The sequence below is a fragment of the Chaetodon trifascialis genome, chromosome 19 (genome assembly GCF_039877785.1).
Source record: "Chaetodon trifascialis isolate fChaTrf1 chromosome 19, fChaTrf1.hap1, whole genome shotgun sequence".
NCBI classification, from domain to species: Eukaryota; Metazoa; Chordata; class Actinopteri; order Chaetodontiformes; family Chaetodontidae; genus Chaetodon; species Chaetodon trifascialis.
In genome coordinates, this window is record NC_092074.1 from 15645957 (window position 1) to 15670180 (window position 24224).

A 24224-nucleotide genomic window follows, 5' to 3' on the forward strand; every position below is an offset into this window, starting at 1 on the left:
GTTATCAGCCGTTATGTAAACCAGCACTAATCTGCTTCTAATGTCAACAGTGCCCACTGCTGGGTCAAGCGTACGACTTGCGCAACATCGGTTACCTTTAAGGCGAGGCATTGACAATGGGCTGTGGTTGTCGCCCTGGAGTGTTCTTTCTTTAGAGAGCGCAAACAAGATTAACTTTGTGCAAACAGGCGAGCAGGTAGCGTTCATTGGAAAATGAGCGATGGGCGAATGATGACTATAAAATGTTATGAAAGCACATGTAATATCCAGACGGAGACAAAGGAGCTCTTTGTTTTTTTTAAAGAAAAGAGAAAAAGCTAATGAAAGAAAGAAAGTCTGGCTCACTTCTAAGATTTTTCAGCCACAAAAACTATTATTTAAATGTGCCAAACACAAGTCATGTCATACAAGTATCCTTGTAACAAGCTGTATTTGGAAAAATCAGTTTATTAAAAACAGTGATGCATTTCTGTATTTACTTTTTTGTGCTAACATTGTAGTTAAAGGGGAACGACAGAGCAAAATAAATGTTTTGATGACACATCAGCTCACGTCAGCCTCAAAAATCAATCATTCAACCAACAGGGACACAAACAAGAGCCTCTGGGGGTTTTAGCTGCAGATTGATTGAGACACATGAAACTCCTGTTATTAAATAATGAACGTTCGAATGAAGAAAACTATAAATCTGTTGTTGTTTAGATACTTACATAATGCACACTGTATATGCACATAAAAAATACGCACACCTCTGGAAATGGAGCTTTTGTGGTCCAGTTAAGTGGATCATTAAATGTTTTTCTGTCAGATCAAAGTTGCCCTCAAAGATTGTGGCAACAGGTGGACATATAAAACATGCATGCAAAGCTGTGTAAAGCCTCGATCGTGCTCTAGCAGAGACGGACGGACGGACACGCCTCCGCACATACTGCATTTGGGGGTGTGCGGACATGTTCCACATGTGCACAAGAGAACATGACGGCGACCACCTGACGGGAAGTTTGTTGCATTTGCTTGTAACGAAAACAGTCTGCGCGGCCGCAAATTTTGGGCCGAACCAAGCTGACTTCACAAAGCCTTGCAGCCACGCAGCCGCAGGAGCCGTGACTCGGTGAAAGTGGTACCGAGTGTAGCAAGCGAGTGTGAGGTAGAGGCGGAGACAACATGCAGGTCTTTGACACGTACAAGGCGTTTATAAATAAACAGCCTGGCTGGACTGCACTAACACTGCCGAGAGAGGACGGTTATTTATACTGCGACCCTACACTAACACACACATACAAACGCACACACTCACAAAGACACACACACACACTGGGTCCGGGTTCCAGCTGCCCTGAGCTCTGGACTGCAGACAGAACATTCCATTCTCTTCAATCATACGTGCATTTTTCCCGGCCAGTGGCTGGGTGTCTCTCTCAGCTTGTGTGTGTTTTAGGTTGCATATCTGTGTGTGTGTGTGTGTGTGTGCGTGCGTGCATATGTGTACACTGGACAGGGATCTGCAGCTTGGCAGGAAGAATCCCGTTACACCTCATTCCGCTTATAATTCTGCTCATACTCCCTCCTCCGCTCCTCTTTTTGTGAATAGATTAAGGTCTTCACGCAGACGCACACGCACTCGCGAACACACTTTAAACGTCAAATAAATTCAGGAAATAGATTTTTATTTTTTTGTCATGAAAAGGGTCTATCCAATCCATAATACCTTATTGAGACTGACAAATCCATTATTACGGTGTGAACAGCAATATCAAGTTCTTCTTAGAATTAAATTGCAGTTAGTGAGTGAGCTCGCGCGCACGCACACACACACACACACACACACACACACACACACACACACACACACACACACACACACACAAACATGCACGCACACACTGCTTTCCAAGAGTTGTGACCTTGTTAAATCACCAAAAAGCCTGCTCTTGTCATCACCGAGACCTTACTACTGCAATGTCATCCTCTCTCTCTCTCTCTCTCTCTCTCTCTCTCTCTCTCTCTCTCTCTCTCTCTCTCTCTCTCCCCCTCTCTCTCTCTCTCTTCCCCATCTGTCTGCCTCTCCCCCTCTTCTCTCCTTCTTTGGCCTCATAGTGTGTCCCGTGTTGTGCCACATGCTCAAAGAACTACTTGTTTACTCCTAAATGTCCTCCAATCAGTTAGTGTGAGGTGGGAGAGGTGGCTAACCCATCCCACCTCAAACAGCCAATCAGTGTGGGCTGGTTGCAGAGGCACGGTTAGTCACGTTACCCTAGTAAGGCTTCATTGGGTCAGTGTGTTTTGATCGGGGCTGGAGGGTCACCTCAGTTCCTCTGAAGCATTGGTTTGTGGTGTGGAAAGTCAAGCACGCACACACAAGCTGGAAGGGCAATTAAGGATATGAAAAGCTAGAAGCAGCAGCGAAATCGATCACTAGATATTATTCTGAGAAAAATATATAATTTCTGTCGGCCGCACTCCAAAAAAAAAACCCCTTTGAGCTCATGCGGTACACGCAGTCGTGAGCGTTCGCAAACACAAACTGTTCATTACAGCTCAGCACGTGACGTGTGCGCTTTGCTGTGGGACAACACAGGACATCCACGCTGGGCTTTATCAACCAGAGTTCCAGGACACGGCGTCCTTAAGCTACGGAGCAGCGGCGCCTGCCAAGAACACGCACACACACGCAGGCACACAAGTACACTGACAACAGAAACATCTCAGCGCAGACAAAGACGACTTATTCAGACAGAAGGAGGAACAGACTCGCAAGAGAGTAAAGCTGCAGCGAGGACGAACCCGAACACAACAGTTTTCTTTCATTTGTCAGTTGTACCTTTTTTTTTTAAACAATTCATGCTATAAAAACCTAAATATTGCACATGCAGAAAAGCTTACCCATAGTGAGAAGGGGAGATGAGTCAAATCCCAACTACGGATTGAGAAACTGTTTAACCAAATGGGATTATGTGTTTTTAGCAATCTAGCAAATTAAGGTGCATTGTAAGATCCTGTGAATATGCAACATTGCCCACAATGACCTACATTGTAATTACAGTAAAAATGAGAGCACAAGTGGCTGCTTTATTACACAAGCTGAGTAATCTGTTTCTTAATTGTTATTAAAGTGTAAAAGGTGCAGGTTTACTCTATGGCCCAGCTTGTCCTGATGCTTCAACCAGCGACACCTTTCTACTGGTAGAGGAATCTGTATTAATTCATTGCACTGTATATATCATCATAGCGTCCAACCTCTGCTGCACATCCTACATAAATCTAAACAGGAGCTCCTTTGACAGATAAGTGACAGTTTAATCTGTCAAACTCTTTGGCTCTGTTATAAAAATAAAAAGTACACTCAAGGCATTACTGAAGGGAGGTATACGCCATCTGCCAGTCAATAAATACAACCAGAGGGAACATGCTCTTAATATATTTGGTGATAAGCTGCTGGTGGATTTAGAATAATTTATTTGCTGCGTGAAATGAATGTTGTTTGGGTTCGTCTGCCGGGTCGGGTTGACAGATCGTCTGCCCCGGCTTTATGAGGATACCGTGGTGACTCGCGGCCTGCCCTTTTTAAGAACTTGAACTATTTCAACATCTGACATCTAAAAATACAGAGGGACCAGAGGGCAAGTCTGCTCGCGACGATTATCGTATTCATCCTGGCGCATGAGCGCGCCGATGACAGACGCGCTCAAACGCACACAACAAAGCACACACTGAGCATGAAAGCGCAGCGGCGTGGTGTGCACGAGTGTGTAGAGACAAGGGTAAAAAGACAGGAGAGGCTATCCACCGAATGATCCCACTGGTACGCATTACAGAGCTTTACTGTGTGAACAGGTGATTAATGAGACCTTCAAACTGTGTGTGAGAGATTGAGAGGCACTGAAGGAGACGGAGACAGATAAAGAGTATAGCGGGAAGACAGGGAGATAGAGGAAAAAGAGGGCACCCTTAGTATTAAGAGTAGCAGGGTGTCTACATGATTAATTACATCTCTGCACGATACGAGCAGCACCGAGGAGTGCAGGGATAGAGGGAGGAGTGGGGGGAAGGGCAGAATCATTCATTATTATCAGGAAGGGGAATGTTGCTATTCCTGTGGGAAGATACGGTGCAGGCGACAAGGAATACGTTTGGGAAACGAGCCCGCCATCTACACCTCAACCCACAGACCTGTTTCAAGGGCAAGTGGAGAAGTGGGAGGACTTAGAAGAAGTAGAAGTCCTGCTCATTTTCTGCAGCAGTGGAAGAACTCAATGGTGATTAAAGACATGTATGCTCAAGTTAGACGTGACAGTATTCTGGCTCTCCATGCTGTTTTCCCTGCCTGCCCTGCCTCTCGCTCCTGTGAAATGAGGGTTTATTTCCACCGCACCGGACTTTATTTCGTGCCTGTCGAGTTTGAATGAAGCGTGTTTTCCCATGATCTGCGAGGTAAAATTACTGTTTCTGTAAATGGAGTCTGGCGGCTTTGAGAAGAGCGATACAGTGGCGGTTTCTTCTTAAACCAGAAGGATTTTATCCTGACAAAAAGGTCCATCTCGGAAGGGTATCCTTAGAATAAGGCTGTCAGTGACAAAAACAAGAGCTTTTAGCGGACGCACATTGGCAGCGATGACGATGACGGATTACATTGCAGCCCGCTTTGCAGCTGCAGCGCTCTCGCTCAATACTGGACCAATTTCAGAAATTGTTGTCCCCATTAGTCACTTAGACACGAAAACATGGGAAAATAAGGCCCAGGCTGCATTCAGCTTCTTCCGTTCATCCTGACATTGTGTTCACATTCACAGACTTCTTGTCAGTTGCCATTGTTTCCCTACATTGACTTAAAACAACTTGGAAAGCCACACTGTCTCCACTCTTACTACTGCATGCTTACCGCTGATTGGTTGATTGTTTCTCCAATCAGTGTGAATAGCCTTCACCTGTGGCCTTGAACGAGGCTTGTGTGATTCACCTGTTTGGTTTATTTATGTTTGGATTCTATTATTATCTATTATGAGGTGTTTTATCCCTTATTTGCATGCTGGCTCCATAGCAACAGTCACAGAGGCTCATGGGTACTGTAGTCTAGCTGATGCAACAAACTGATACCCAAAACATACACCATTCTCCTCTGCTTTACAGAGCAGTCTTGCGTTCTGTATGTGGAGGGAAAGTGAGGATATCAAGAAGAGAGAGCAAGGGGACAGAGAAGTGGAGGGACAGAGCGAGGAAGTGAGTGGGGGGAGGACGACATGCTGTTTTATTTGCGTAGTTTGGGTGAGGGGTTCACTGAGGTTTATTGCCTCCCACACCACTTTGCCCCGCGTGCATACTTGTATTTCCACTGAGGACCAGCTTGAGTTCCACACAGAACAAAGCAGCAGCTTTTCGGTGAACTGAGGACACCGATCATGGATTACACTGGGAATATGTAATAGATATACAGACGACCTGTGCTACTGTGGGGATGCAGGTATCGGCCTAAATCACAAAGCAGCGCTGCAGAAACCCAAATGAACTTCTGGTGTCTAGTCACTGGCTGTAAATCTTTTGCACGCGCAGGAAATGACAAATCTGTGTCTTCCTGTTGTCTCTCTGTTTAGACCAGAACTGTCTGCTTTGCTGATTGAGATTCACTGCATAATAAATAAAAATATTATTAGTAAATTACCCTTAAAAATGTAAGATCTTTAAACTACCATGAGTGGATGGAGACATTTAGACTTTACATAATTGGATCCCAAAGTGGCTCCATAAGGAGTCTTGATTAAAGGCTCTATAAAATATATGATCGTTTATAAATCATATATTTCTTTGTGAAATACCGGCTGTGCATCATACATATTCACCTTTGTTGGAGCCTCTAAAAATCCTGTACTTCTCTCAACTTCCCTCACCTGTGCTCACAAAGTACACTTCTTTTTAACCTTGTGCTGACATGTGGGGTCACCAACTCGCAAGCCTGCCAGTTGCATTCGAGGTGTTGATATTAGTCACGATGTCACAGTTCAGGTTATGTAACATAAACGTGCACGCGTGCTGCAGCATATGAGGCCTTCCTGCTAACGGCCTCGCTGTCTCCCGTGTCTCCACAAACATGCTCTATTTTCTCAGTAACCTCTGGCAGCGGTGTAAATCTGGACGCTAAGACACACACACACACACCTTTGCCGCTGGCTCACCCTGCGTGCATTCCAGTGTGTCCACATGTCATTTATCATCACACTTGCTTAATCTACCTTTGCTCTGGCGTGTGTGACATGGGGGTGTGCCATCTATTTGACCCACTGTTTCCACAACACGGCCTGCTTAAATGCCTCCAGGCTGCATCCAGGTCACACCCACTGGACTTAGTTTGGGTTGAAGAAGGGTTGACTCATTTTCTATCTGTTGACGTACGCGGTTTGGTGACCTCTCAAACCTCAAATTAACTCTGCTGAAGGTGAGCTATGATCTCATTGAGACAGATTATGAGGATAATAGCATGACACAGAATCGTGTTGGCTAACTGAACAGTAGGCTGCAAATCTAGTTTGAGCTCGATTGTTTCGAACCAGTGACATGCAGCTTCTTGTTTGTAATGTGTGTATTCGTGCGTGTGTGTTGTGTATGTTTTAAGTTTTGGTGGAGTTCACATCTGGGCTGGATTAGTGTTGGGGCCCCGCTGGTGCTCATGGGGCTCTTCACTTTAATGGTGCTAAAAACAGATACACACTCCGAGACACACACACACACCAGACCACAGCCCGCTGATTCTTACCGTATGTTGCACCGTGACGCACACTTAAAGGATGATTCCTGCTTATTTCAACTTTTATTTTTCTTAGTTTTGGCCATCATTCTGATCTGGAACAGTAACATTTCACTTACCAGGTTAATTTCAGACAATTGAACAGTTTTTACACAAACATCCAGGGCAGCCAAACTTATTGTGAAGAGAAAAAGAAGGAGAGTCATATAATAATCAATCAGTCTGGTTCACCTTTGACCCCCCACACCCACTGCAGGTGTGAGCAAGGAATTATTTCAGGTATGTAGCAAAGATAAACTTTGTATACAACCTTTGTATTTTGCTAAATCGTGTCGGATTTATTAATTTTTTTTTCTTTTTTCTGGTCTCTTTGTTGTTCTTAAGTTGCCTCGAGGGCCTCTTCGCCTCTCGTCGCATCTGTTTTATTTCATAATCTGGTGGTAAAACTTGTTCAATGGCCTCACAGTTTGTGTTTCAGCCCCATCTGACTTTATAGCAGAAAAATCACCATGTTTTCAGGTCTCAGCGATTACTTTGGCGAGAAGAATATTACCAAAACTGATAAAAATGAAAGCCCAAACTACAAGGATAAGATGAAGCTGGAATAAACCAAACTTTCCTTTAGGATTTAAACTAGAACCTCAGGTGCTGGTCTGCTAAACTTGTAATGATGAGCCAGTTGTTGTGTTTTATTTTCAGATTAATAGGAGCAGTGAGAACGAGTGAGAGCACTTTAAATCTATCTCTGTTCCTCTCAGGCTCCGAATCTATAGCTCAGTTTAACTCGCATGTCCTGATCTACCCAACACCTCCACAACTAGAAAGTGTTTCAGTTTGACCGCCTGTGTGTGTGTGTGTGTGTGTGTGTGTGTGTGTGTGTGTGTGTGTGTGTGTGTGTGTGTGTGTGTGTGTATGCGCGTGCGCTCATTCTCTGCTGATGTCAGCACTTCCAGGCCTGTCAGCCCTCTTCCTCCTACACACCAGCTGAGCAGCTGGAGAGAGGGAGGGAGGTGGTGGTGGTGGGTTTTGACACCCATATGCTCACACAGTGTATCTGTGTACTTGTGTGTGTATTTTTTACGTGTGTGTTTTAGCACAGGCGAGAGATCCTAACCTTTGCAAGGCAAACACCCAATGGCTGACAAACACACACACACACACACACACACACACACACACACACACACACACACACACACACACACACACACACACACACACACACACACACACACACACACACCTTGGGAGAGTTTTCTCCCAGCAACAGTGAGCCTTTTCCTCTGTCCCTCTTGGCCCCGCCCCTCTGAAGAGTCACATGACTTCCTGCTTTGAGACAAGAAGGAAGGAGAGCAGCAGTTTGCCTGAACTCTCTGCCTCTCTTCTCTTATTTGAACCAGGTTTTGACCATTTTGTTTCAGGGCTGGTGTGATTTCATAGAAAGGTTTGTCTGTCAACATGCAGGACTTTAACAGAAGATGTTTTCCACCAAACATCAGACATGTAAAATACTTTTGAAAGCACAACCAGCCTCTACTGTCATCTCTCTGCTCTGTTTCCCCTCTTACCCCCCCTCCTGTTATTGCATCACGTCCTGTCTAACTGACCTCAGCAGATCCTCTGAAATCCCGGTTTCTAGAGCAAAGCTATTGTTTCATGACCGCAATAACCCTCCTCACTGTTTGTGTGTCCAATGTGATTATGCCTGATTACATGTGTGAATCATTGGAGCTTGCGTGCACGAGCAAACGTGAGCGCCCGAGCTTTTGTTTATATAGGTCTAAGTGCGTGTGTGGAGCACGTTTCTGTTAAGCTTATTAATCATTGCTAAAGGAGATGATGATGACGAAGCCGTGGTGCCAAACTCCACTGTGCTGTGTCAGCTTAAATCTGCACGTCCTCCTCGTCTTCATTCAGCCATTGCTGTACGTGCCCGTATGCCTTTTTTGTCTGTTTACAAGGTCTCTGCTCACAGTTTATGACTTTCCATCTCCACTTCTGCCCACATTTACAATCACTTCACTCTTAATGTAAACTGAAGCTGCAGTTCTCATTACGAAGACTTCGTTTTGCACAGATTTGACATTTTTCACGGCCAAGAAACTGAACCAAGAATTGAATCTCACTCCCTTGCACTGACTCAAATGGTGACTGACTTCAGACTGAGCCCTGATGTCACCTGTGTGCGTGGTTGTTTGACACAGCACGTGAACTCCCAACACAGACCACAGCTGTAGGGTTCGCTGAGCAGCACAGAGCAGAAGCCCACTTTCTTTTGTGCATCTTAGCTGTTTTCCCACTTTACTTTCTCTCTTACATCCCCCTGGAAAGTCCAGTTTTTGGATTGTTTGCATGGCACGTCCCATTTTTTGTATGTCTGTCTGCATTTGTCATTAAGACTTTGTGGTGTGCAAGAAATTTGCGATTATTTGCTGCAGAAAGAGACGAAGCTTGAAGGTGATGCCGGTCATTATTCTCAGTTATGCTATTATTTAATGGCATTTTGTTTTTGTGTTTTTATCAATAAGTACACAAAGGAGAGTGACGGGAAGTCTGGGGGCGAGAGAGGACATACTGGAAAGGTTATGAGCCAGATTGCAATGAATTTTCAAATATGCGTCTTTGTCCAAAGGGACCCACCACTCCTTCTATTTTCTTATTCGCCCACTCTTCAGCTATCTTTTTTCCACTTTGCAGAGCGTGCAGCCAATGAAATCTTCACCTCTTGCAAGCCAAGCTGTTTGCTTCGTGAAACGAGCGAGGAAGCAAATAAAACTCCATATTTATGTTCATATACTGAAGGTCGTCATTATTTTTCATCGCCTGGCTGAATCCACACTCCACACACACACACACACACACACCTCCTGTCTGTCCGACCGCTTGAAGTGAACTTCAATGCCATGGTGACTGTGATGGAATTTCATTAGCAGCGTCCAAGCAGACAGTATATTGTGATCAGGACTCAGTATTTATTTTGGGCCCAATGGTGACATGAACTTAAATACCCCCATGCCATAGGGGGTTATTTGGGGGTACGAGTATGGGCATCTGGGCCCCACTTTCCCCTGAGTGGAGAGGGTTCAACGGGGACACAGGAGGCCCTCCTGTGCCTTCCTTCATCCTTCCCTTTTGTCCCGGCTCTGTCAGGCGCTCACAGCTTAGTGCTCATACATGACAATACACACACACACAAACACACTTACTACTGTTCACAGGTCAGGTTGGTATTTCCTTACACCCACTAGCATGTTGTACACATCCACAAGGACGCACACACACACACACAGTCAGGTGAACAGTGGCCTCTATTGAATCGCAGTGTCCCCTCCCCACCACGTCACCTCACCCTCCCTCCAGTTGAGCTCTTTTCCCCACACGCAGCACTTTGTATTTATATTTCCCCCGCTATTAATAGACCACTTGCAAACCGCACAGCCACCCCTCCTGTCTGCTGTGTGTGTGCCTATCATGTATTTTTGTACGTGCAGCCGCCTAAAGTCTTTCTACAGCTCCTGCTATGTTTAAGTTTTTGATTTGACGGTTCCTCATTTTGGCATGTACGTGCATGCATTTGTGTTGGCATGACAGGAAGCAATGGTCACACAGAGGCAGGTAATTGCCTCATCGAAGTTGCGGCTGGCGGCGTTACCCAAAATCATCAGCGAGCGACACAGTGACATCAGTGCACTTCCCCTGACCTCACCTGGGGAAAAAAGAAACTGCAGAATTGTACTGTAGATGCCTGCACGTGAATGTAGGTGTTACAGTTACTTCGTGACCTTTTAGAGGCTAAACTGGCTTTCAGGAGGAGTAAAGAGGGATGGATGGAGGCAGAGAAGGGCAGGGGAGTGTAGCTATGGCCGGATCTCTTTAATCTACTCTACAGGCTCATGAATGAGTCTCTATCATCTGGTTTAAACCCTCCTCCCACTCCTCATTTTTCTCCTTTCTCATTGTCTCTCCGTCCTCTCCCTTACAGCTGCCTTTTGTGATTATTTCTCCTCCTATTTTGCCCCTTCTCCTCTTGCTCTGACGTTCTCTCATTGCCCGTTTTTCTGTATTTTTCTGTCATCTCCCACTCTTTTCTCTCCCTCTCTGAAAGGTCCTTTCTAAGTCAACTCTCCGCACAAAAGCTGTATGGTGGTACTAGCTGGCTCCAGGCCAAAACTCTGCTCCCTGACTCCTTCTCCCTTTCTGTGTTGGTGAGCCGCAATCACTCAATCTGCCCCCCCACACACACACACTCCCCGACTCTCCTCTTTCCACCTCTCTTTTTGTTTTTCCTCCTCCACTTTCTTTTCTCCGAGGAGGCAAAGTGGGTAGAAAGTGTGAGATCTCGAATGCTCTTGCTCAAGCGTTCCCTTTAGCACACACACATGCACACTGTGGGGTGACTGAGGAGCTGTAGGGCTCAGTGCTTCTGAAAGGGGTGTGTCTGGTAATCCTTTGGAGCTTGTGTGCGAAGGCCTTGTAAACCGGAGAGGGGGAAAAAATGGAAGAAGAAAGGAAGAGTGGAGGAGAAAAAGAGAGAGAAAGAAAGCGCTGACAGGCTTTTCAGCCAAGCGGGCCTCTTTCTGATAGTATGCTCAACACCACAGCTTCCACATGCTAATAAAAAAGGCACACATATGCTCACACACCACGCCGACCTTAGAGTGTGTGAACCTTTCAAGGGGGACTCTTCAGAAAAACCTCACCTCAAAGCAGACTGACAGCACTCACACAGTAATGAAAGGCTTGCTCGTGAATGCCAGTCACGCAACAAGTTCGCATTGCTTTAGAAAACGAGTCTGCAAGGAAGCAGAATGAAGAAAGGGGGTGAAAAGGTTACGATGAGGACAAAAACTAATCGAGGAAGGAATGAAGAGACAAGCAACAGAAGAAAACTGGTTTCAGGTGTCCCATGTGCAACTTGTGACGTTTACCCCTCTGAACTCATGTGCTGACCTCACACCAGTCATCACGGTGTGGCACGAGCAGTCAGCAGCCTCCGGCCTCAAACTGACTGAAATAACCAGAGGAAAAGGGAAGTGGCGGTGTTACATTAGTTGGTCGGTCTGTCGCTCGCTTGTCTGGTCACGAGATCGGGGTGGAGGAAAGGGCTAAGCTGGCTGTAGCTGCGCTCCTCTGTTGTAACATAAAAAAACTCTGAGTTGCATGGTGAATGTGTGTCGGTGAATTATGAAATGAAACCATTTCTGTTGCATATGGTGTAAAACTGCAGTGCATCGTCCTCAGTGCGCTGCAGAATGATCGCAGTGTGTGTTTAAGTTTCAAGGTGTGGCCACAGTCTATATATATTGCACGCTTTGTGGGGTGTGTGTGTGTGTGTGTGTGTGTGTGTGTGTGTGTGTGTGTGTGTGTGTGTTGCTATGACTGTTGGTAGATACTGAACTGTGTCCTCTTTAGAGGATGAAAGAAGTAGCTAGAAATGAAAGGAATAGTTTGACCTGTTAGGAAATACTCTTATTTGCTTAAATATTTGCTTGACAAAGATAAGTGGAGCTGGTGCCAGGTAGCTTAGCTTAGCTAGCTTAACAGCTAGCCTGGCTCTCTGAAAAGGTAACAAAAGCCGAATTCACAAAGTGAGACATTATTCCTTGTTTGTTTGATGGAAACAAAAACCAAAGCAAAGACGACAATTTGTCGTTTTATGGGAAGGTTACGTGTCAGACTTTTTATGGCTGAGTACAGCGACTTCCTGGAGAGTTCTTGAGTTGCCTGGCAACCTCAGGTAATGACAAGACTCCAGAAAGTCATTGCCAAGAAATCGTCTGCTACAGCCATGAAACCACAAATTCATATTTTCATGGATTAAATAAAGAGATATCATCTTCAGTGAACTTTGATGATGAGATGCTGGTAGGAGGACTTTGTTACCTGTTTCCTCCTTCCTTCTTTATGCTAAGCTAAGCTAACTGACTGCTGACTCAAGCTTCAAACATAGTGTATGAGTGTATTTCCAGGTATGCTGTTGTCTCATGTGATGACACCACTTGACCAACCAGTGTTTGACTACTTCATGGCACTGAAGTAGATCTTGTGTTCCACATTCTGTGTGATCTGACTCTGAGTAAGCTTGTCCACTGTGTGTTTGTGTGTGCGAGTGTGTACGCGTGTGCATCGTCTGTTGTTTTTAGCTTAGTTTTCCCAGAGTGCCCTCGAGTAAGAAGCCTGCCGTCTGTCTGGTGCACTATTCCACACTAAGTGGGTCAGTGGCTGGATGAGTAAGAGGGTAAAGTCAGGCTAAAGTCGCCCATTGTGTGTGTGTGTGTGTGTGTGTGTGTGTGTGTGTGTGCATGATTGCGGGTGGGTGGGTAGGCGGGTTAGGAAGAGTCACCTACATCCACAAGTTCAAAGCTCGGGCAGAGTGAGAAGAAGACAGAGACAAAAGAGATGAGATTTAAAAAAGGAAATGGAGAAAGGCAGACAGGCAGGAATGCACTTCACCTCGTGTGGGCAGGGCTCCATCTAAAATGCAGTAAGTGCTACTGTATGAAATGACGGGTTTCTAATAAAAGAAAACGCAGGCGGGTGTAAAAGGGCGCAATGTGTAGATAGAGACAGACAGACATGGAAAGGGAGGGCTGCAGACAACACAAACTGCTGCGGGGTGCTTTTAATGTGAAGTATGCAGACAGACATGGCTGCAGAGGGAGTAGTAAAGTGAAGTGTACAAGACTTTATTTTGTCTGCTTTTCACAGTCTGCTTGTCTGGGTTAGACTACTATGGGCAACGCCTTGGGACCACCACTTACGGGGGGTGCTTGCGAGTATGTGTGTGTGTTTCTGTGTCTTTGTGGGAGCACTTACGGGTAGAGTAAGCACTGTAGAAGAATTTGGGTTAGCGTGAATTATTCACTGGTGTAGCCGAGTGCAGCAGCGCCGGGCAGGCTTCTCCTCGGGCGGCACACTCACTTTAAAAGCTGGAATAGGACGCGTGGGGTAGCTGTGGCAGGATTGCTGTGTGTATCAATGGGTTTACTGTGTCCACAAAGTCACAACCCAGCAGATTAGATAACCAAACGATCCTCTATCTAAGTCGTTTGTGGTCCACGGCTTTGTGAGGACGCCCTGTGATTAGCGTCTGGGTGGCGAGCCAGCAGCTGGGAAGCTCACGGGGTAAATGAAGCCAAAATCGAGCCAACGTCCCATTCTGTTTCCCTTCTTTCATGCCACCCTTTGTTCAAGATCTGCCTTTTCTCTCTCCTTCATCTCTTTCCACATTCAAACAGAGAGAAAATAAATACCCTGAGCTGCTATATTCGCCAGGAGTTGTCTGTTTGGATAGTGTGTTTGACTCACTAACACACTGTACTATTGCACTGTTGAGTGCAACAGGGCACCCCATGTTAAATCATTCCCTCCCCCCACCTACGCTCCTCTGCCCTCTTCCTTCTCCTCCCCCTTCGCCTCTTCAACTTCCCTTCCTCTTTTAACCTCCCTGCTTTATTCCCCCTTTCCTCTCTTGCCTCAAGTCTCCCCGGGTTTGAAAGTTGGAACGTGGCCAATTAACACAACAGCCGGTTCACCAAACCGAGGTGGTGGAGGAGGGGAGCAGAGAGAGAGGAGGCTCACATCGCTACACACTGACCTACATACACTTCCACCCAGCTGATTGAATCTTACGTTGAGGCCTGCGGCCAATCACGAGTGGGGGTGGAGTGCCAGCCAGCCAATGGCGTCGGCCGCTCTCCGCGGAGCTCTTGCACTGTCTCCATACAGTTTTCAGTAATCATACAGGGGCAGAGAGAATGAGAGAGACGGAGAGAGAAAGGGTGAGCTTGACAGATGAGACTCACAGAAAATGAGCGAAAGAAAGAGACTGAAGGGTGTGAGGCTGAGGGAGAAAAAATAGAAAGGCAAAGCGTGGAGGCAAAATGTGGCTCAGACAGACAAAAATAAATGCTCGTTCCTTGCTCGTTTGCTCTCGGCCTCAGAGGCTCACGGCTCTACAACAGCGCCGCAGGTGAAGGCTAACACTGGCTAATGTTAAAGAGTAGATTAGTGGCCCATATTTGTCTCAGGCTAGCCTATTCTGAGCCAGGCAAGTCTGCGCTCCATCTCCTCGCTCTGAAATAGTCCCTTAGCATTATTAAAGTTATCAAAAGTGTCAGAGTGTATTGCGGCTGTTTCCCAGACACCTCGTGATTCAAAGTTTTGGTGATTTTCATGTTTTTTGCTTGAAGTTGAGTTTGATTTAATGACCCCTCGAGGCTTTGTGGTCTCCATTGAACACCAGCAAAATACACGGTGCTGTCCATTTTCAGCAGTTATCCACCTCATGACGACTCTTACAGTAGCTGCTAAACCTCATAATCCCACGATAAGGACGGGATGTGTTACTGCATAACAGTTTCTGTTATTATCTGTACTGGGTTGTTATCTGTCAAAAAATGTGGACTTTGTGCCAGATAAAACAATCAATAAAAGTGTACAAGATTTACTGTAGATGTCTGTGACCGAGACTGACAAGAGAAACACTAAGCTCATCCAAACACAGCCTGAAGACAGAGACACTGAGATAACTCGCGCCCACAAACGCACACAAACACGAAATTACACAACACACAACGTGCACGCACCACTTAGACACACACACCTTTGACAGCATGGTGCGACCACAAGGAGGATGAGGGCATCCCTGGCAACAAACGAAATGGAAAGTTCAACCTGTAGCCAACTAACTGCAGGCTCTGGGAGAAAAGCTTACATAAGTGTTTATATTTAAGCCCAGCAGAGATAATGCATTTCTCTTCTGCTCTGTTCTCTTCTGTGTGCCATCGTTTTGCTGTGGTGGCAAAAAAACGGGAAGGAAGGAAAAGGAGTCTCAAAAGCAAGACAATAAAAAAGCCCAGAAAGGCAAACTGAAGGAAAAAGCGGGGGCAGTGGGGAGGTGGAGAGAGGCAGCGTGAGGCACACTAACCCATATTTAAAGAGATGGAGGCTTATACAGCTCCCACAACAGAGCCAACACTCTGGAAATGATGGATTATGGGAAGGAGAGGAAGGACGAAAAGCTGTAATATGGTGCCCAGGGACAAGATGGGATTTGAATCATTGGGTGTGCAGACACAAACACATTTTAACATGCACACGCATGCACGCAGTAAGTTAAAGCACATATAGGCGGTCACATATATTCACGTGCAAAGACACTCTCGCACACCAGATCTGGTTTGCAGGTCCTGTTGCGCGCACACACACACACGCTAACACACACTGTACATTAATCAGACTAAAAGCCTTTCAACCGCACAGTGATGTCACTGCACAGCAATAATCCATCCCTGAGGATACAGTGGTCAGCGCAGGTCTGTCTCACACTGGCCGTCCATACATGGCGTCCAAACCCCCTCCCCCTGACCCAATGTGTCTCCCTCTTTTTCAGCGGACGGCTGAGCCAATCAGGGGTGATGGGTCTTCATGAATAATGTACACATTGACTCAAGTGCTCATATGAAAATGGATTCCTGACCAGTATTGACCCGTCTGCTTGAAAAAAAACAAAAAAACAAAAAGCAGCACTCAACCTGGAGTGAGGTGTCCAGGATAATCACACTGTATTGTGAAAGCGAGGCAGTGGGGGTCTTGTGTGACCCTCCAGTCTGGAAGACCCATTAAACCACAGTGAAACAAGAGGGTTTGACCACAGTAGGACATGCTATAGTGTTCAGGATGAGTGTGAAGGTCAGATTACCAAAATGCATCTGCAACAACATCGACCCCCAACGCACACACACACACACACACACACACACACACACACACACACACACACACACACACACACACACACACACACACACACACACACACACACACCTTTCTCATGTCGGCTGCATCTTAAGTAACTTTCCGACATTCAAGACCACTTCAAGCAGTGATTGGCGAGGCTTGTGGAGGTGAGAAAGTAAGCAGAGACTGTCTGAAAGTTTGCAGTCATCCCCAGACTTTTTTGCTCTACCTTCAAGCGTGGACATTTGCAACACACCATACAGACTGGTCCATTTCAAGCATACCCCAGCCTATATAGCCCCCTGCATATCAGAGTGGCAGCTGCTGATACCGCACTCTAGAGCTAGACCAATAAAGGAGCCGGGCCAATATAGTGGCCGATATCGGCTTATTGCAAATATAAGGCTATCAGAGTATATGTCAGCAAGAGATTGCAGCTCAGAGAAGCCAAACACGGTCTGAGGTCATTTAGAAACAGTGTCTCCGTTACATAATTTGACGAACTGTAAAATGGCAGGTTTGGCATGGATGTTAAAAACAACAGCAAATCCATTTATGTTCATGTTTTGTTTTTTAACTGCCATATATCAAACAGTGTACGCCTAAAAAAATCTAGTAATGGTCGAGCTTACTGTCAGTGCAAAGTGTGAATGATGGCAGAGAGTTAAAAGTGTATTTCAAGCCTCAACTTCAATCCATCAGGTTTTTGCTTTGTTGCCATTCTTTCCTCAACCTGCCATTTTTGCTTCTGTCTTAGTTCCTCATTTCCTACATTTCCCATAATGCATTTTGACAGTCAAGACAGAATGTGGCTGAACTTGTCTTGTTCAGCTGTCGGTGTAAATATTACTGTAATATTGACAGTGATGAAGCGAAAGGATGGTCAAAATGTCCTCTGATGCATCCTGTTCCACCGAGGCTCCACTTGTTGGTGTCTTTGCTTCTTGTTGTCTGTGTTATTGGTAAACAAAGAACTCAAGGTTTACTGATGCTTCAACTCTGAGGGGGCGACACCAACATTTCTAATTTTCTATGCACATTTTACGCAAATCAAGCGTTTTCAGCCTCCAAAAAATCTTGTTCTGTTATCAGACGAAAAGCTCCCAGAGATGCGGGGTATATGACCAGCTGTAGTGTTTTACATAGATAGTGACGCTGTAACAGGGTGGGACTGTGCATACTGTCTGCTCACTTGACTCTCCAAGCCAGATCACATGAGCTCTGACACTGTACGTACCCCTCCCCCACTGCCAATATGCTAAGGGGCTGACAGAAAAGGAGGGAGAAAGACGAAGAGGAGGAGGAGGAGGAGGAGGCAGAAGGTGTGAGGCCCACTTTCTCTTTCTCGGCCCTGTTGCTTTAAGTCCTAACGCGTCACGGTGACCTGAAGGCTTCCTCCAGAAAGGAAAGCAGGAGAGAAAGTTGGCTGTGCAGGGAAAGTGAGGATCTCTCAGGGGGAAAATGCACAACAACAGCTGAGGCCAGGGCTTTCCCCTGCATTAGCCCAGCCCCCTCTGCGTATAGTACTACACACACGTGCCTATATATTCAGAGTGAACACAAAGCCTTCACTATATCAGGACCCCTTCATATTCAAATTCCTGGAGCAGAGCGTGCAAATAAGAGATGTGCCCAGTCTTCCTGACTGGGTGCCATTTGCAGTGTGTATACGGCAGTTTAACGTGCGTGTGCAAGTTATGTGTGTACACATGCGTGCTCGTTTCCCTCCAAATGTGCGTGTGCCGTGGAGCCATTTTGAGACCCTCCAGGTCTTGAGGTCAGCGTCTCTGGGTATCGGTTACTCTCCTCAGCAGCACAGAGGGACTAAGTGATTGATGGACAGATGGCCCGCTGGTCGGGATGAAGGTCGCCGTGGGAACAGAGGGATGAGCTACAAGTTGAGAGGAATCACACATGCATGCACCCATAATGCCTACAAACACACCACACAGGGCGAAGACGAGGGAAGGGCTGAGGGTAAAACGGAGAAGAAGACCGTGTCTGGGCAGAGCCGTGCCCAGTGTGCCTCGGGCTTTGGAGCGATTTCATGCCCCCATAAGCAATGAAATGCGCAGACCCAGACACAGACACACACACAGACACACACACACACACACACACACACACACACACACACACACACACACACACACACACACACACACACACACACACACACACACACACACACACACACACACACACACACTCTGCTGGGCATTCTCTCTGCCCAGCTACCCACATCAGATAAAAAAAAAAAGCATGGCACGTGGTGAGAGACAGAAGAACAAAGATAAGCAAAGAGAGAAATCTGCTGCAACATGCATTCACTAATGGTTGCAGAACAGCGCTTTAACCATTCATCCAGGATTTTTCCTTTCAATGTTATTGACTAAAGAGTGCATATTCACATTCCCTGGGTCAACATGAAAAGTCTTCAGTAATTATTTCTGAGAAAGTAGTTTGCCTTGTCTAATGGATGCAAAGAGAAGCGTGCACGACTTGTCTTAAAACCTTGAGCACCGTTCGGCAACTGCTAAATCATAATTTCATATTTAGGAAGTTGTTTGTCACTTGGGGGTTCTGTTGAGTAAAGTAAAGGTAATTTTTGCAGCCTTACCTTACCTTTTACTGTACATCTTAAGGGGGAAATATAGTGAATAAATGGACGTGGATAGCAGTGGTTCTGTTTACACTATACTGTTCACACAAGGTTGGAAGTGTGGTCCTAAATTTTTATAGATACGTTTCGGAAAACGTATGTCATCGGACTCTGGTGGTTGCATGAATGAAGAGAGCATAATTTGGTTTTAGTGGGTGTTCCAGCTGTCAAAGAACATAAAGACAAAAGCCTCTGCAGAGTTCAAAGCCTTGCTTAAGGACATCTCCTCAGTCGCTGTTGCGTTTTTCAATTTTTGGCAAATATGCCCCGCTGGTCCAAGGATTTGACCTGGTCACCTTGGTTGCATATCCTCAGTGTACAGTCTGTGACATCAAATGCAACACTCTGATGTTGAATTTGAACAGAGCAGAATATTTGAGAGCAGGTGGAAGATGTTCATTGCTTTCAGCTGTAGGTCTGTAGGTGAGACGTCCAACAGAAACCTTTCTCTTTAGGTTACTGGGCCAGCAGTCAAGTTCTGACCTTTCCCTTCGTCAGCTTAAGGTAGATGTGCCCCTACTCACGACCCTGGAGTCGGATTTCACTTACTCCACGGTATCAACCTCAGCCTTAAAAGAGCTGAATTTATTTGCAAGATCCTCCTGTCAGCTCTTCAGCTCTCAAGTCTTTTCCCAATAAAACAAACTTGTCCAAAATTATTTGGCTAAAGGTCAAGTCAGTTTGTGCACTGTCAGCAAACACACAGGAGAGTGTGCTTATTAGATCGACCCAAATCTGCTGCCGCTGTGCTCTGCAGGCATATCTGCCGTCCCTTATCAGCCCCCCTCCCTCTCTCCCCCACTCTCGCTTATAAAACCCAGGTGTGCAAACACAGAGGTTTACCTAGGCCTCATAAATGATAGCAGATAAGACAAGAGGAGGGGAGAAATGAAAAGGAAGGAGGCCCTGCTCCTCAGATCCACGGTGACCTCCTAATCTGGGTTGTGACTTGGCCTAGTTTTTTCATCCCAAGATGACAAGAAGCATAAAAACTGGAAGTTCTTGTAGATACAAGGCCTTTTATTGCCTCATCCTCTCTCATAAGTTGGAGATATGATTATGGTGACAGGAACCTAATCAGTTAACAGGGGCGACTGCCATCTGGTATCTACTTTATGATCAGAAGGTCACAGGGTAGAATACTGATATGAGGCGTCTCTAAATCTGAGGGAGGACTCAAGGCATCAGCTAGTTCTCAACAAGACTTAGAGTCTACAAGATGAGCGACTGTGAGGCTGGTCTCAACAACAGTGGTGCTTTGAGCTAAATGCTAATGCTGATAGTTAACCAAAGCTGTGGGGGACCGTGAATGTCTGCACCGAATTTCATGGCAATCCATCCAATAAGTGCGACCCTCGAGGAAAAGTCAAGGGATCCTCGAGATCATTAGGATTCATTGTCCTGGAACCGGGCTGCACGGTGGCGCAGCAGGTAGTGCGCGTGCCTCACAGCAAGAAGGTTGCCGGTTCGATCCCCGGGTCAGGCGGGGCCTTTCTGTGTGAAGTTTGCATGTTCTTCCTGTGCATGCGTGGGTTCTCTCCGGGTACTCCGGCTTCCTCCCACAGACCAAAAACATGCTCATTAGGTTAATCGATGACTCTAAATTGTCCGTAGGTGTGAGTTTGTTTGTTGAATGTTTGTTTGTCCTTGCATGTAGCCCTGCGACCGGTTCAGGGTTTACCCCGCCTCTCGCCCATTGTAGCTGGGATAGGCTCCAGCCCCCCCGCAACCCCGAAAGGGATAGGCGGTATAGATAATGGATGGATGGATGTCCTGGAACCAGGAATGTCTCCACCAGTTGTTCCAATCTTTTGAGTAGACGATATTTTACAGGGTAAGTGTGAAGTATGATACACGTGCAGAGTGGCCGAACCAAAAGATGAGAGACAGCCAGTGGATGCAATAGATCTTGTCTTGCGGCGCCCCAGAGCAGATGGGTTCCAGCCTCTAAAGAGCAACTTGAGAAAGAAAAATTGTCCAATTGAAATTCAATCCCTTGCGTGTTTTCTCCGTAGCCTTGCAGTTAGCCTCTCGCGCAAGCGGACGAAGGAAACCCTAAAAACGCTGATGTTTTAGTTTTCAGCGTGTTCAGATGCATACACAAACACGCACCCTTTGATGGAACTTCAGCTGCCGCCATCAGCCTCGTCTTTCTCTTCCAGCGTTCAGCGGCTAAAGCGGGTTCAACAATGGCTCGCCTTCATCCGACAGTATCCCGCCTCCACACACACACACTCACACGCATAATCTATGAAGGCCACGGCCGTAGTTGTGACTTCATGAAGAGTGGGATTAATGCTAAGAGTCTGGTGTGTGTGGGACTTTGAGGCCAACTAATACAATGGATTGTGAACTGGCAGCTACATGCAAACATCTGAGTGGGCCTTGAGAGGCTAACGCACACGCGCACACACAAAGAGATTGTGCTTTGTGCAGAGAAATAACCACAGGGACATTATGGGAACTATTATCAGATGTCCACAAAGAACCGAAAACATAATTCCCTCGTAGTAATGATGCATGGACGATGTGGAACACTGGAGCTCAGCGTGTGTACAGACACATCAACACATCTCGAGCTGTGTAATTCATACCAGAAACTGACACGCTTTGCATGTGTGGCTCTGACCTATAGGATTTCACAGAGACAAGAGAGTCCTGTGTGTCAGGACAGAAAGCCTGTGGGTTGAACAGGTGGCTGGCAGGCTGGCTGCTCGACGGCACTCTCAATCTTTGCTTATCAAATCTGGGAGTGCCGTCCCTGTGGTTGGAGAGCTTCCACTCACAACTCTGAGAGGATGTAAAAATGCACGCAGGCTACACACAACGGACTAAACCATGGGAATCAGGTCAAACATCTACGTTCATTTCTCAGACAGTGATAACTTCCTGCAACAACTTTGATCATCGATTTATGGTTCTGGAAGTTTTCAAGGAAAAATTAGCTGATTCTACTGTCTAAAATGGGAAATTTTTGGTAATATCTTTGATGTAACGTCGTCATGATCTTGAACTGTACTTCCCGACTGTTGTGTCATCCATTTCCTCAGATTTTCCTTTGATGAAACTCATTAGCGATGCCCTTTTTCTTGTCTGCCATAACGACCATCATCTCCCATACTCACGACACGAAGGTTTTTGTGTTTGCCAAACATCGTCCTGTGTCTGCGTTTGGTTATTTCATTCCAGCTACAGATGAATATTTCCAGACTTTGCGTGTCCCTACGTACACAATCACTTCAGTGGCTTTTGAAAGGAGAGTACCTGAACTATTGACAGGTGTGGTTATGAAAGCAGATAATTTTGGTTTTAAGAGCGAGTGTGAGCAACACACAAAGACTTGTGAAAGTAATTTTTCCTCCATGGTATATCAGCTGCACATCGCGTTCACCCCCACCCCACCTTTCTTCCTCTTCTTCTGTCTCCCTCCTCCAGCACAGAAAGCTTTATTGTAGTCAATTAAATCTTAATCAGGAACAGTAGCTCAGCCCCTCCTTTGCAGGCTCAGTGATGCCAGATAGGTGGAGTGGTGTAATTGAAAGAGACAGGCTCAGAAGAAAACAAATTAATGTTTAAAAGCCGAGAGTCGCATTGGCAAGCCGAATTCAGAGATGATCACTTCAAATCAGCCACGCGGAGATGACAGTTGAGTTCGAATGATGAAGGAGGACAGAGAGGGAGATACTCAGTCATTCACCTGCTTCTGAACCCCAAAATACACAAAAACATTGCTCTTAATACTAGCTCAAAAATTATATGCACTATTAATGACTTGTGAAAATATGGCTGAGCAACACACACACACACACACACAGAGTTATGTGTGTATGGCGTGTGCTTATATGTGTGTGTGTGTGGTGGAGGGAGTCGATTACAAAAGAGGAGGCGGCCGAGAGGCAAGGGGCCCACTTCAGCAATGTGGTTATCGGAGAAACTGAGAAGCAAGGCCAGAATGAGAGGTATGTGCAGTCTGACTGTGTGTGTGTGTGTGTGTGTGTGTGTGTGTGTGTGTGTGTGTGTGTGTGTGTGTGTGTGTGTGTGTGTGTGTGCGTGTGCGTGTGTGTAAGTAAGCAAAGGGGGAGGGGAAATGTGTTCAGTGGGTCACTCTGTTATCAGCTGTCACCCAAACTGAGTCGTCCCCCCACCTGCTTGACAAGTTATCAGTTGCTATGGAGACAAACAAGTAACAACCAGTAACAACCAACCCCCCCCCCTTCCCCTGTCGACACATGTATGCATGCCTCTATGTATGCAGTATGTACACACACACACACACACACACACACACACACACACGTATATATATAGCCGTTGAGAGGATGGCAGTCATTAACTGTATTCTCCAAAAGACTCATTTTCGGCCCAGTGAGACTTCCTGTGCTCCGCTGCCCATTTCCTGTTTGATATAAACAAAATATTTCCTTTACTGTACTCAAGTCCACTGTTTGTTTGCTGCATCAGTACGTAAAAGGGTTGGAGAGCAACTGGGGGAGGTGGAAGGAGTCGAGGAAGGAGGGGAAAGTGTACGTGACACAGTTGATAAGGTGGCAGTTATCTGTCTTCTGTCACTGTCCCACCAGATAGACACATTTGGGTTTACTAAGAGGAACAGTTTGACATTTTTGGACACTTACATGCTGTCTGGCCAAGAGTTAGATGAGAAGATTGATAGCAGCCTCACGTCTGTATAGTAGATATGTAGCTGCAACCAGCAGCGCCCAGAGGTAAAAATAAATTAAATGCAAAACAACATTTTGGCATTTTATGGGGCTTTCGTGCCTGTTCTTTGGATGGGACCTGCGTCTTTTTGGAGGCTTCTTTGGTGAGGGGTCCTGGACAAAAAATAGTCTGGTACATAACCTCCTGTAAAACCACAACTTCTCATTTTTACACTTCCGTTTTTGTACAGATGAAACGAATGAGATATACCACGTTAATTAGTGAGCTTTAGAGGCGCTGGCAGGTGGACTTTATTATCTTTGTACAGAAACAAGCTAACTGTTTCCCCTGGTTTCCAGTCTTTATGTTAAGCTAAGATACAAATGGAGCACAAATGTAATCGTATTTCCTAAAATGGCAAACTAT

At 46.0% G+C, this 24224-nt stretch overlaps 1 protein-coding gene across 2 annotated transcripts in view; it reads right to left on the reverse strand.

Moving 5' to 3' along the window:
- The window catches only part of foxo3b (forkhead box O3b), a 46487-nt gene that overhangs the window by 12406 nt on the left and 9857 nt on the right, over positions 1-24224 (reverse strand). The gene's annotated exons all lie outside the window — the stretch shown is intronic.